Source organism: Cynocephalus volans, chromosome 5, assembly GCF_027409185.1.
Source record: "Cynocephalus volans isolate mCynVol1 chromosome 5, mCynVol1.pri, whole genome shotgun sequence".
NCBI lineage: Eukaryota > Metazoa > Chordata > Mammalia > Dermoptera > Cynocephalidae > Cynocephalus > Cynocephalus volans.
The window spans coordinates 153,982,182-153,993,733 of record NC_084464.1 but is presented as its reverse complement, the minus strand read 5'-3'; positions in this window follow the sequence as shown (position 1 = coordinate 153,993,733).

Genomic DNA, 11,552 nt, shown 5'->3' with positions numbered 1-11,552 from the left:
GTGTGTGTCTGTGTTTTGGTGACTGGCTAGTATGGGGATTGAACCCCAGACCTTGGTGTCATCAGCACCGTGCTCTAACCAACTGAGCTAACCAGCCAGCCCAGGGCTTAAAACTTTGAAAGTGACAAGCAAGATTTTAAGTATGTGTTAGATATTTAATTGGTTGCTTCACCTAGTGCATTTTTAAAATAGGTCAAAGAGATTTATTCATTCAACGCTAACTTAGTAGTTTCCAATGTGCCAGACATTTTCCTAGGTACTGGAGCTGAAACAGTGAGCAGGGTATGATCCCTGTAACTATGAGTTTATGGCAGAGACAAATAAGTAACAGGCAATTAACAAAGGCAGTGTGAAAAGCACAAGGCATTCTGGGAGGTATAGGAGAGATGCAAATCTTAAGATCATAGAAATTTCCTGATATAATTGACATCTAACCTGTGTCCTACATGATGAGTAAAAGTGATACATAATGACAGCAGGGCAAAAGGAGAGAAGCACTTGCAGAATAGTGGCATAAGACCTCTAAAAATTCACTTCTCTATTAAAGCAACAAGAGCACTTGCAAAAATGGTCAAAAGTTACTTTTTCAGAATTCTGAGAGTTAACAAAAGGCTTGTCACAATTTCAGAAGCATTTTTCAAGAAAAACAGCTCAATCTCAGCAAGAACGGCAAGTGCTGTGGTGTTTTAACATGGTTTATCCCCTTTCTCCTCTCCCCAGCTCTGGGGTAGCCTTGGAAACAAAAAGCTCATAACCATAATAGCTGTGGAAACTAGCAGCCTAACAGCCACTGGGTAGGGCAGAATAGGCTGAAAACTTCCCAAAAGGCTCATCCCTAGAGAATTGTCTCTATTCGACCAGTCTGGTAGCTCCCTGAAAAGTATTATTCTTAGAGCTTGTCTTCATTTGACCTGATTCAGAACTCACTCTACAAGCATTTGTAGAAAACAATTAGTAGCAATTGTTTAACATCACAGCTGACCAAGGCAGTGATTCCAGTTGGAACTTACGAAAAGCTGTCCAAAACACCTAAAAGAAAAAAACTGGGAAATGAGATGTCCATAGAGGGCTTTAAGGTTAGACACACATGGAAGACTGTGCATCTACCAGAAAAGACCTGAGAAGGTCCTGATCTCTCATCTCTGACTAATCATGGGGCTCTGTGCAAACAGGAAATGAAAGCTAAGGCAGAGTTGTCAGCTGCCTGCAGGAGCATTGAGGACATGTCCCAGTACACATAGACAGAGCTCCTCTGCAAAGCCTGGGAGACATTGATTTCATTCATCAGCTGATTACTAGGCTAATCAAGCAGAGACATCAGAAGCTGCAAATAACAAAGAATACAGAGTATACAGAACCACAGGAAATTTACTAAACAAAAACAGTCACTAAACAAACAAATAAAAATAGGGGGGTGGAGGAAGATCTGATTTCCAGACTTGCTATGTTGTATTATTTAAAATGTTCAGTTTTCAACAAAAATTTATGAGATGGCACATAGACAGAAGAAAAGCAGTGAATAAAAAATGTTCCTGAGTAAAGCTAGATGTTGGACTTACTAACCAAAGATTTTAAACCAGCTATTAAAAATATGGTTTAAGAATTAAAGGAATCCATGCATAAAAAAATTAATGGAAAGTATGAAAATTCTATCTCACCAAATAGAGGATATCATTAAAGAAAAAAAATTTAAAAATATATGTATAAAAAAATAACCAAGTAGAAATTCTGGAGTTGAAAACTATAAAAACTGAAAAAAAAAAAAACCCTCTAGGAAGACCCAACAGTAGATTTAAAGTGTCAGAAGAAATAATGAGTCAACTTGACAATAGGTCAATTGATATTCAGTCTGAGGAACAGAAAGAAAAAGGAACAAAGAAAAATGAACCGAGTCTCACAGACCTATATGACAGAAGACAAAAATACCAACATATGCATAATGAGAGTCCCAGAAGGAGAGGTAAAAAGCACAGAAAGAATAGTTGAAGAAATAAAGACCGTCAATTTCTCAAATTAATCTGGACATCTGACAAGACCAATATACTCAAAGTAGGATAAACTCGAAGAGATCCATACTTCACAACTTGTAGTCAAACTATTAAAGAAGAAAAAAAAGAGAGAGAGAGAACACTGAAAGCCAGAAGAGGAAAAAAATCCATCACATACAAGAGGCTTCTCATCAGAGACAATGGTGGCCAGAGTGAGATGAAATACTCAGTGCTGAAAGAAAAGGACTATTACCAAGAATTCTACACTGAGCAAAGCTCCCCTTCAAAAATGATGGAGAATTTAAGATATCGCCAGATAAATAAAAACTGAGAGAATTTGTCACTAGCAGACTTGCACTGCAAGAAATACTAAACAGAAGTGAATGAACACTAGACAATAACTAGAACACACACAAAGAAATAAAGAGTATCAGCAAAGGTAAATATTCATAAGTAAATATAAAGACAGGGAAAAATGTATTTTCATTTATAACTCTTCTACCTGATTTAAAAGAAAACTGCATAAAACAATAATAAAACTGTGTTGATGGGCACACATGTATAAAGATGTCATTTGTATGACAGCAGGAACACGAAAGAGGAAGGAGAGGACAGAGCTGTAGAGCAACAAAGTTTCTGTACACAACTGAAACAAAGTTCATGTTAATCCAAACTAGATTGTTTTAAATTAAGAGGTTAATTGTGAATCCCAGTGTGACAACAAAGAAAATAACTGAAGACAATATAGTAAAAAAAATAAAAGAAGAAGAAGAAGAAGAAGAAGAAAGAAAAAAAGAAATTAAAATCAAAGAAGGCAGTAACAGAGGAATATCAATATGTATGTTCTCCAACTACAATGAAATGAAATTAGAAATAAATAAAAAAAGAAAATTTGGGAAATACACAAATATAAGGAAATTAATCAGCACACATCTCTCTGAGGAGAGAACCAAGAACCCAGAGGGCAGAGCCATGATTCCAGCAGGCAGAGCTTTGAACCGCAGAGACGATCCCCAAGCCTTGAAATTTTATGGAGTTTGCCTAGTTGGATTTCTAAATTGCTTGGGACTGGTAACTCCTCTATTTTCTTTAATTTTCTCCTTATTCAACCCAAATATCTGTAACTGTTATCCTATGACTGTTCCACCATTGTATTTGGGAGCAGATATCTTTTTCTATAGTTTCACAGGTCCTCAGGTTGAGAGGAATTGTACCCCAGAAAAAACTGTACCCAGAGCCGCACCTGTACTGAATTTAGATAATTTACATGATGAGATTTGGAACTTCTGAGCTAATGATATTTAGATGAGATTTTGGACTTGAGTTGATGCTGAAATGGGTTGAAATGGTCAGGGACTTTGGGGTGAGGTGAATATTTTGTATTTCAAATGAATGTGAAAAATTTCAAAGGAAAGGCAAAGGGAGGGACTTTGGTAGGTAAAATAATGACCCCACAAAGTTACCCACGCCCTAATCCCCACAGGGTGAGACGGAGAAGTTCGGCTGATGCCTGCACACTGTGGGTTGCATTACAGAAGAAGGACCCAGAGATGAGAGAACCAAAGCCTTTAAAATGCTCAATAAGCATACTTGCCCTGTATCCCAAGGGAAATACAAGGTTGTAAATAAACCTGCCTTGCTCTGGAGGGAGACACTGTCTGTCTTCTGAGACTGTTTGCTGTACCTTTGAAAAGATAGTCTGGAAAAAAAGCAGTCAGTGCCTCTGCTGCCATGACAGGCAGGACATGAGAGACCCATGGAGAATTGTTTCCGAGCACGCAGGAGGTAAAACTTTGTCTCTAAGTTTACATCTATTGTTTTCACTCTAATATCTGGGTATAGAGCTTTCCTGTAAAGTCTATCATGTGGCTTGAGAAAACATGTCATTATTTGCTTATAAAATGGTTTAATAGCCTGGATGGCTTCTTCTGAGTCCTGCTTTGAATACCCCATCGCAGGCCAGAGTATGATCAAGCACAGAGCAGCAATGTCAGGGATTTATTGTAAATACAGGTGCGTCCTCTAGAGTTTGCCCTAAATGTTCCCTCATATGGGGATAAACAGGTGAGGGTTAACTCTTAATTAATGTATCGCTTTATTCCCTCAATTAGTGCAAGAGATCCTCCTCTTCTATGTATCTCTGGGGTGGTCATAAAACAGTATTAATTTGCTGTTGCAAGCATATTTGACTACATTTTCCTCCTTGATGAAGATAACTTTTCTAGCAATATGACCAGTCAGAAAATAATGTTCCCAGACATAATAATTTCCTGAGACTGCTGTAATAAACTACCAAAAACCTGGTGGCTTAAAACAACAGAAATTTATTCTCATCATTCTGTAGGTGAGAAGCTGCAAATCAGTTTTACTGAGCTGAAAACAAGGCATCAGCAGGGCCATGCTCTCTCTGGAGGCTCTAGGGGAGAATTCGTTTCTGCCTCTTCCAGCTTCTCATAGCTGCCAGCATTCCAGGGATTGTGGCCACATCACCAGACTTCCCTGGGTCTTTCATTATAGGGACCTTACAGAATCCTCAATAATTAGGTTTAAAAGAAGCTTCGATTTCTCATTCTATACGTGGTTAGTGGTTATCAAGTTTGAATCAGACAATGACATAACCACAGGCACCTGGGCAGTAGACCTGTCAATAAAGTACACATGGTGATTTCCAGGAATTGGTTCCTGTACTGGTCCATTTCTGTTGCTTATAACAAAATACCTGGAACTGGGTAATTTATAACGAAAGTGAAATATATTGCTTACAGTTTCGGAGGCTGGGAAGTCCAAAGTCCAGGGAACACATCTGGTGAGGGTCTTGGTGGTGGCAACAGTGACCCAGGAGTCTCATATTGCAAGATGGCAAAAGCAAAGAGAGACTAACCTCTCATGTGCAATTGTTTTAAAGCCATCAGAACCACACCCCAACCACCATTATTAATCCATTCACTACAGCACGGTCCTACAATCTAATCACCTCTTCAAGGCCCCACCTTTCAATGATCATAATAGGATTTCCCACCCTCAACAGCTACAGTGGAAATTAAGCTTCTTATATATGAGCTTTGAGGACACAATTCAATCAATCTACAGCAGTTCCTATTATTAATTAATTAATAAGTAAATAAAGGACAAATAATCATTTTCACATATAATATCTTTTGACATAATAATTTTAATGACAAAGACTCAACATGAAAACCTGCAAACAAAGAGCTTTCCAAAATATATCAGCATGATATATTCATGGGATAGACTGAATTTCAACATCAACAGGAACAGCTATGCAGCAGTTCTCAAAATTTCATGACCCTAAACATCACCTAGACAGCAGAACTTGTTAAAATACAAATTCTTAGGCTTCTCAACAGAAAGTCTGGTGCAGCAGGTCAGGGCAACATCCACGAATCTGTATTTTAAGAGGAACTTCTGGTAATTCCGATGCAGATGATCGTGTCATGAATTGAAAATCGTTGAAGTGTGCACCAATCCTAAATGAGACTACTCGTTCACTGGAGATGATCGTCAGAGGCCTCAGCGCTCAGGCTATAGCAATTTAGACTTGCCCGGGTTAGGACAACCTATAAATCAAGCTCTTTCTTATAGGGCTCTAAGACCTTGGCCAAAGTCTGCTGCATTTCACGTATAGTAGAAGTACAGGCAAAACATCAAGACCTCATTCTTGTCTTCATCAGTCCTTCAGTATCATTTTATATCATCAGTGGCTTGGGCTCTCAAAGCTATTAAGCAAGGTTAGCTTCCCAGAGAAATTCAATAAAGCTACTCTCTGATGCTGAAGCTGGTTGGGTCAGAGTTTTATGCAGCTCTACTTAAGGACACAGCAAGAAATCTGATAGCTGGTGAGAAAACTCTCTTGGATGCCTTTGAGAAAATTCCAACTTCACACGTTATGAACAACACTAAAAGCCACTCCGGCTACTGACAGGGGCCAGCCACGAGTAAAACTGCAAAGTGTCAGAGGGGAAGTTAGTATTTCTCTCTCCAGGTCTATGTGAGCCCCATCCTGTGCTCTCAGGGGGAATAGGCAGCACAACTTCAGGGTTGCTTAGATGTCTCTCAAATGAGACTAGGCTCACAATGCCTTACCACTCCACCTTGGTGCTGCACCAGTAAATAAGGCTCTTCCCTGCTGAAAATCCTTCAGTTTTATTTCCGTAGCAATGATGTCTAAACTCCTTTGCCTGGTAGACAAGACCTCATAGGATCTGGTGTCTACCACCCTTACCAATATTTTGGTAATCAGTTGTTTTTCTCCTACCACTATCACTCAATGTCCACCCCCAGCCCTCCAACTACAGCCCGCAGACACAATCTTCCTGGCATAATACTGAACTCTCTGGGGATCCAGCTAACATCTACTCATTCTACAAATCCTCTTTCCCTTATCCCTCTGTAGGCTGAGTAGACTGTGCATTAGACATCTTCAGGAAGCATCATTCATCAACCTTGCAGTGTGAATGGTGCCCCTGGGGATGGGCACAGTGGCCCTGCACCCCTCTGGCACTCCGATGTAGGACTCTCTCCTTGAGAACTTCTAGCTACCTGTTTGTAATTTTCTTCCTCTACGTGTCACACTGTATCACAGTCTTCATCTTACCAGTCTGTCTTCCTTTCTCAACTGTGAGCCTCTCGAGTACACATCCTATGCATGGTTCTATCATATAGTTACCATTCAATAAACTTTTAATGGATGGATGAATGAATAAATTCACGAGTCAACTAATCACCAGACTTTTAAATAGATACTTCTCTATGCTTAGAACTGAATCCTCAAGACACTTGAAATCAGTCAAAAGATGGTGTGAGATATGATAATAAGCCTGAAGAAGACTTTTATCATCATGTGAAACACGTTCCAGGGAAACTTTACATTAAATCAACCATCTCCGTTGGCAATAAGAATGGGAAAGCTGTCACTGGACTCCATTCCTGCCAATAACGAACTGAGTTGACTTCCTAGCAATTGGCAAGGTTGAGACCTAGATAAACAAGCCCACTGTGTCCTTCAGGCCTCTGGCAAAGAGTGTGACTGAAAACTTCAAGCTCAAGGAAGAGCTGCCCTGTTTTCATTGTGGCATTGAAACATGGACTTGTCAGGCCTGTCATGCTCAGCACTGCCACCAGTGTCTTTAAGTTGCTTAACATGAAGCTGCAGGCAGCCCTTTGTCCTTGGACATGCACCATCTAGCAGATTTGGGACCAGGCTTTTGCAATGTACTTGATTGGATGAATGTCACGATGGCTGATGGCAGGCAGAAGGGCGGCTGTGCGGTGAGTGCCTACGGTGATATCAGTGCTCTGTAAAGCAGACTGAGAGCATCTCCCATGAGAATTCCCTGATGGCAGAACCCCCAGGAGGAGCCCCCTTTCTGAACGAAGGCTTGCCAGTTGTTCTGTACAACTCTTCACCCTCTGCTCATTCTTTGAAAAGGCGGTGACTTAGAGACATGCTCTTCCTAACCTCCCAGAACCTGTTACTAAAAAATGTTATAAAAAAATTTAATCCAAAAAAAAAAAAAACCTTCTATCTTTCAGACCCTCTCTTTCTTCCATTTGACTTTAAAACATGCAAGAATATGCTCTGAAGCATATGTAAAAATAGAAGGCTTGAAAACAGCATAGAAATTCACAGTTCAAAGCAAAAGGAGCTAATTAATAAGCTGCCTTCTTTTCTCCTTTTCTGCCTTTTCTTCCCACTGAGCAGCTCTAAACACTTGATGTTGAGTTGGGTTTTTATTTTTGTTTCTTAAATGATCGCCTATGCATCATGCAGACCTCTCCCTGAGATATATTGGTCTGGCACATAAACAGCTGGTGTGCTCCAGGGGCAGTGTATATTTTATTCTGGATGGAACCCATGATAAGAAACTGAATTTAGAAAGCATTTTGTAGGAAACTAGAGTCAGCCACTGAATAAAATACAAAGAAAGGACTTTAAAAATGTGTTCTTATTCATTAGAATTTAATGCATCAAAAGTTGTTTTATATCTAAAGTGAAAAGGACAAGAGTAAAAGAATAGGCTTCAGAAAACTAAATCCCCTAAAGACATTTATATTTTTCTTCCAGAGTCAAGTAAATTCTAAGAGATAAATAATTTCACATGAATTAAACGTACTGTATGTTCAAAGAATAAACACAATGTGTTTCATTCTTGCTATATCCAACCCACAGTGGTGTGTGTTTAGCCTCCTTTGGAAACATAGTCCTGCAAAGTTTCATGTTGTAGAGGAAAATTGAACTTCAACTGATTGGAATCGCTGCTTTATTATGCATGTTACCCTATGGTCCCCTAACAAAGAATACACAGGCACGTAAATGTCTAAGTAAATGTTACCTTTCCCTGCCTTTAACTCCAGAGATGACGGTGCTTTCTGCCCTGCCCAGCATCTTGGGGCCATGCTGAATTCGTACACGAATGTTAAGAGGTGGTTAATCAATACAGGATAATCCATTATGAAAATATCTGCACACTTTCTGTTTTGAGGGAAAGGTGAGTGAGAAAATGGGATGCGTTTAACAAAGAAATCTAGCACCTTGCTACTCAAGATGCGCTGATGGCCACCGCAGCACCTGGGGGTTTGTTAGAAATGCAGAATCTCAGGCCCCTCCTCTGATGCATTTAACAAGATGCTCAGGGGTGCATATACACATTAAGCCTGGGTACCACTGATCCAGACACCGGATCTTCTCTAAAAGAGCTCATAGACTCATTGAATGGCCAGGGATGGTCAGGGCTACAAGGACAAAGTCAAAGCAGGAGGTGAGGCCCCATATAATCTAAGGGTGGAAAAGACCCTGAATGATTTTAAGGTTTGGAGGAAAGGATGAGACTTTGCAAAGGCCTATCGAGGTGAGCCTTGATGTGAACATGGAAATGGAGGAGATTTGGCAAGCCAGAGGTAGAGGGATGAGGTCACTGCTGGAGAAAATTAGGCTGGTTTCACACATGGGACACAACAGAGAGGAACAGGTAAGACCTGTCTGGGGAGCTGTGAGTCTGACAGAAGGGGAGTACTCACTCATCCTCTAAGATTTTGGGGTGTCTGTAATGACTGTAATGTGCTGGGGCCTTTGCAGAGTGTTCTCTCAATACACTTCCAATTGTATAAAGGAATAGTGAATGTTACAGACTGAATTGTGTCCATCTCCTGCCAATAAATATGTTAAAGCCCTAATCCCCAATGGATTGTATTTGGAGGTATGGCTTTTAAAGAGGGAATTAAGGTTAGATGAGGTCGTAAGGGTGAGACCCTACTCCAATAGGACTGTTGCCCTTATAAGAAGAGGAAGAGACACCGGCAATGTGCATGTACCAAAAACAAAAGACCATGTGAGGACACAGCGAGAGAACCTGGCCATCTCCAAGCAGGACGAGAGGCCTCAGGACAAACCAACCCTGCCCACACCTTGATGTGGGTCTTTCAGCCTCCACAACTGGGAGAAAAAAATTCCTGTTGCTTAGGCTCCCCCCGTCTGCAGTATTTTGTGAGGGCAGCCCGAGCAGACTAATTAAGTGAACTGTAAGATTGGAAGCAATGTTGATGTGTAAGTAAAATTCAAACTTAAGCTCTTAGTCCATAACCAATATTTGGAGATAATAAATAATCTAATAATAATAACGGACTTGAAAAAAGATAGGTGAGGAAAATTGCCATCAAATCTTTGGCCTCGCTGCACATGCGCGATGGAGAGCAGTAAAGACAGTGACCCAGGAGCTGCTGCAGAGAAAGGCAGCCTATCACTGGATTCTAGAGCAAAACAGGATGGCACCTCAGAGGTCCCTTAAGTCAACCTTTCATTTAACTGGTAAGGAAGGGGCAGCCCAGGAAGATCAATCGCAAGAGCCAGCTTCATGGCCACGTGACCTGTGAAGCCACATGGCACCGCACTGAGGTGTCCTCACCCCAGATTTAGTTTAATGCTGTGCTGTCGCCATCTTAAAATGCTTAATAATTTTTAAACAAGGGGCCCTGCCTTTTCATTCTGCATTGGATCCCACAAATTACGTAGCTTCAGGATCAATAGCTTTGTCGGTTATGTACGACGCACTGATGTGTGGCACTCTACCCTGGTTATCTGGACTCCACGGCTTGCCTCCTCTTCTGCCTCAGAGGTGGCTTGACTGGAGGGTGATGGTGGGAGTGATGTCAGAAGTAGGGTCTGGGGGGCTTCTTGTCAGCCTCAACCCAACCTGTCCTCTTACCAGGTTCTTGACTCCACCACAGGAAAGAATTCAAGGGCAGAGTCACAGTAGAAAGTGAGAACAGGTTTAATATAAGGAATAAGAAATACAGATTTTACAGAAAGAGAGCAGCCTAGCTCCAGAGACTGAGCAGGGCCCACACCAAGTTTAATTACAGTGAGAAATACATACTTCAAGTTCAGTACAGAGAGTGCAGGCAAGCTCAAGAGAATGAGCAGCCACTGGATGAAAGTAAGTTTGATACAAAGAGAAAGAAACACACTCCACAGGCAGAGTGCGAGCTGGCTCCAGGAGAGAGAGCAACAGCCCCGCCTTTTGCTGGGATTCAGCTTTTATAGTTTTGCCATCTAATGAATATTCAATTAAGGAAGCAACTCCCTGTTATGTAAGATAGTCTTGCACATGCCCAGTTGGTCTCCTTTTGGAGCATATTCATTAGTCAAATCCCATCACATGTACCAGGCATATTCAAGAATACTCTGTGGAATAGTCCTTCAACCACCAGGGTTATGTAATCCTTCTCTCTGAGCATGCCCAGCTACTCCATTTGCATAAGCCAGCCCCCTGAGGTCTCAGTTTCCCCATGTTGGTGCTGAAAGTAGGTCTAACTGGCAACGGTAGCTTTCCTCTAGGAGAAGACCTAGAGGAGGAGCCTGAGACTTCAAGGAGTGGCTTGAAACCCAGAGGAGTGTCCTGAAACCTGAGCCCAGGGAAACTGAGCTCCTCCTGTATAGGAAGATCAAAATAACTTGACCACATTATCTTAAGAGACTGAAGGAATCATTAACAACATTATCAAAAATATATAAACCCAAAGTGGAGGAACGCATTTTGAAGGAAGGGGAATAAATTCTGTGGAGATTGGGGGAGATAGATTGCTTGTTTTTATTTTGCTCTGCTGTAGGTTTTTGTCTGCTTTTTTGTTTTGTTTGTTTGTTTGTCTTGCTATTGTCAGTTGGTTTGGTTTGGGGTTTTTTTGCCTTGGGAAGTAAAAAGAGGCCCATCAGGTAACATAATTGAATAAAAAGAAGCAAATTTCAATTGAAAGACAGGAGATATTGGGGGGAATATATATGTCTGCATATATGTATGTGTAATTTGTAATTCACACCCGGAATAGTGGGAGAATTCTAAAAAGTAAAGCCTTGGATATGGGTAAAATCTCTAAGGGAGAGAATCTAAAGAGAGAAGGGGAAAAGACAGAGATATTAGTGTTAAGGAATTAATGGTATAAGGGGCCACATAAGAAGGATCAGAGACGCAAGGGAAAAAGAAGCTTAGCAGAGTAATAACCGAGAAGAAAATCAATGTAAAATCATATGGATCCAAAGGTGCAGAGTTT